Source organism: Crocodylus porosus, unplaced genomic scaffold, assembly GCF_001723895.1.
Source record: "Crocodylus porosus isolate Cpor-Errol unplaced genomic scaffold, CroPor_comp1, whole genome shotgun sequence".
Classification (NCBI taxonomy): domain Eukaryota; kingdom Metazoa; phylum Chordata; order Crocodylia; family Crocodylidae; genus Crocodylus; species Crocodylus porosus.
This window is the reverse complement of record NW_017728912.1, coordinates 34682001-34685482: the sequence shown is the minus strand read 5'-3', so window position 1 is coordinate 34685482 and position 3482 is coordinate 34682001.

The window sequence follows — 3482 nt, the reverse complement described above, 5'->3', positions numbered from 1 at the left end:
ATTAGGGGCTGGAAGTTACCTTGTGAGATCGAGTCCAGCCTCCCTGCCATAGGCAGGAAGTCTGCTGGGGTCAAATGATCCCAGCAAGATAAACATCCAAACACCTTTTGAATGAGTCCAGAGTAGGTGCTTGCACCACCTCTGAGGGAGTCTGCTCCAGACCATGGACATCTAGACTGTAAAGAAGTTTTTTTTTTTCTTATGTACAGTCTAAATTGGCCTTCTAGGAGTCTGTGGCCATTAGACCTTATTATCCTAGTACATTATAGGAGCTTTGGTGAACAACTGTTCTCCCAGGTCTTGATGCATGCCCCCTTATATACTTGCCCCCTTATATACTTGTAGGTTGCCACCAAGTCCCCTTTGAACCTTCTCTTCTCCAGGCTGAAAAGTCCCAGGTCCCTTAACCTCTTCTCGTAAGGTGTGCCCTCTTGGCCTTTGATCATGTGGGTGGCTCTCCTTTGGATTCTATCAAGCTTATCCACATCCCTCCTGAAGTGGAAGGCCCAAAACTGGACACAATATTCCAGTTGCAGCCTCTAAGGCCAAGTAAAGTAGGAATATGATATCTACCAGTGCATCTCAAGCCAAACCAGGGACACATGCCAGTGTTTGCTTTGCTTTGCCAGCCACAGCATCACATTGGTGGCTCATGTTCATCTTGTGATCAGTCAAGACCCCCAAGTCTCTCTTGGTCGTGGTGCTAGTGAGCATAGCCTATAAGTATGCTGCTGGTTTTTCCTGTCAAGGTGGAGCACCCTGCACTTCTCTGTGTTGAAGGCCATCAAGTTTTGGTCCACCTACCTTACTGACTGACCTGGACATGCTCACATCCCCAGCCTGTCTTCCAGTGTGACTGCCTTCCCCCATAGTTTAGTGTCATCCGTGAACTTTGCCAGTCCGCATCTGATGCCCGAATCCAGATCATTAATGAAGATGATGAAGAGTATGGGCCTGAGTACTGAGCCCTGGGGGACACCACTCATCACCTTGCACCACGTTGTTTCATTCCCATCAACTAGTATGCTTTGGGTCTGACCCTGGACCCAGTTCCCCAGCCATTGGACCATGAGATGATTGAGGCTGCAGCTCCCGACCTTAACCATGAAGACAGCATGGGAGACTAAGTCAAAGGCTTTCTTGGAATCCAGATATATGACATCAACCTAGTCTTCCTTGTCCAGGTAATGCATCACCTGGTCATAGAAGGAGACAAGGTTGGTCAGGCAAGATCTGCCAGTAACAAAGCCATGTTGGTGCCTGTTGCTGATGGATCCCTTGATGATTTTCTCAAAAACTTAGAGGGATGGACATCAGACTGATTGGCCTGTAATTCCCTGGATCATCCTTCCTTGAAAATGGGGACCATCTTGGCTCTTTTCCAGTCTTCCGGAACCTCACCCGAGTGTCACGAATTTTCAAGTATCTTTGCCATAAGGTGTACCATGATGCCCGCTAGCTCCTTCAAGCCTCTCAGCTGCATTCCGTTTGGGCCTACAGACTTACGGATGTCTAGCAGGGCAGGCATATCCTGCAGTAAAACAGAAATCCTCCTTTGCCTGCCCTGCATTGGACAGAGAAAGTGATCAGTTCATGGTCACTGTCACCAAGCTTCCCCTTGATCCTCACGGATCACTCACCAGATCCAGCAGTGCTCTTTTAGTAGGTAGAGCATATGGTTTTATGAGTCGGGAGAAGTGGGTCTGCTGCAGCAATGAGCACTGGCAGCAAACTCCCCTTGCTTCATCATCTCTAGGAAACCAGAATTCCTGAACAGACAGGCATCATGCACCTGTCTCAGCCACCTAACACTGATGTAGGTGAAATGACCCCAGTAGGCCACAGCTCCTGCAGTATAAAGGAATAGGACCCCTCGTGATTGATAGCCTCCATGGCATTATGGGGAGGGGGGCACAGAATGGTGATATGGTTTCCATTGATGCCCCCCGACATAGTTTGGGAACTCAAACCTGGTCATGACCCGTGTCAGGTTACCATATTTCCATTTGCAAAAAAGAGGACACCTGTTGTGTGGGGTGCCCCTCACTCCCAACCCACAGCCCCCTGGTGCTGCCAGTGCCCTGCAGTCTCAACCCACAGCCCCTTGCCCACCCTAGTGCCTCTCACTCCCAAATCACAGCTCCCCTCCACACCCCCAGTCCTGCTTGTGCCCCTTATTCCTGACCCACAGCCCCTTGCCAGAGGGGACTCCAGGCTGACCCCATTCTGACCAGGCTTGAGTGCAGAGGCTGTGGCAGCTCCAGCTCATGCAGTTGGCAGCAGAGCAAGTCCAGTCCGTGTGGGCTGAAGGGAGGCCTGTGGCACCCCCCATCCTGGGCTGGGGCTCCTGCACCCCACCAGGCAGCTTGGCTATAGTCCCTCCCGGGCACCAGCCCCAGTAATGCTGGCTTCCCACCACTCCCAGCAGGCCCTCTCTGCCTTCTTCCCCTGCTGGAGGGGCAGGTACCTCCCCCATGCCCTACTGCACCATCCTCCAATGCTGCAGGACACTGGACCCACCCACCTCACACACCCATCCCCTACCACCTACACCCCTGTCATGGCCACCACCCTGCCTGGCCACATGCCAGCCATGTGCGCGCACAGACACACATGGTGCCCCCCCACCTCCAATCACCCCAACCAGCACTTGGAAGGCTGCCTATGTGCAAGGGGAAAGATGCGGTTTCTTCTTTTAAAGAGACAATGTTTTACCGCAAATGGAAAACTCGGATCCCTAGTAAACACACAGGCCACTAGAGCAAGCTGGGAAATGCAGTTGTACCAGCGAAATCCTGGGCATTTGTTCATATATTTTTTTTTTTTTTTTTAAATATCTGCATGGAAATGGGAGGACCCAAAAAGAGGACTTGTCTGGGAAAACCCAGATATATGGTAACCTACTCCTGTGGTTACCAGAGCACATCTTAGCTCTTGCAGTATGGCTTTGCACACCTTGTGTATAGCCATGGTTGTTATTAGCCGTCCCACACCAACGAAACTGGTTGGCCACAGTGTGTTAGGGCTTGCAAGCTTCCACACAGCTATTGTGATTCATAGACATCAGGGCTGGAAGGGACCCTGGAGGATCATCGAGTCCAGCCCCCTGCAGGATCATAGGATCCCAGCAAGATAAGCATCCAAATACGTCTTGAAGGTGTTCAAAGTGGGTGCTATTCCAAACCGTGGGGGCTCAGACAGTAAAGAAATTCATCCTTATGTCCAGCCTGAATCGGTTACAGCGGAGTTTGTGACCGTTCGATCTTGTCATCCCTTGGGTGCTCTGGTGAACAGATGTTCCTGGTGAGCACTCGTTATAAACTTATAGGTGGCCACAAGATCACCCCTGATCCTGCGCTTTTCCAACCTGAAGAGTCCCATGGCTCTCAGCCTGTCATCATAAGGTCTGTTTTCCTGACCTCTGATCATGCGCGTGGCTCTCCTCTGGACTCTCTCAAGCTTCTCCACATCCTTTTTGAATT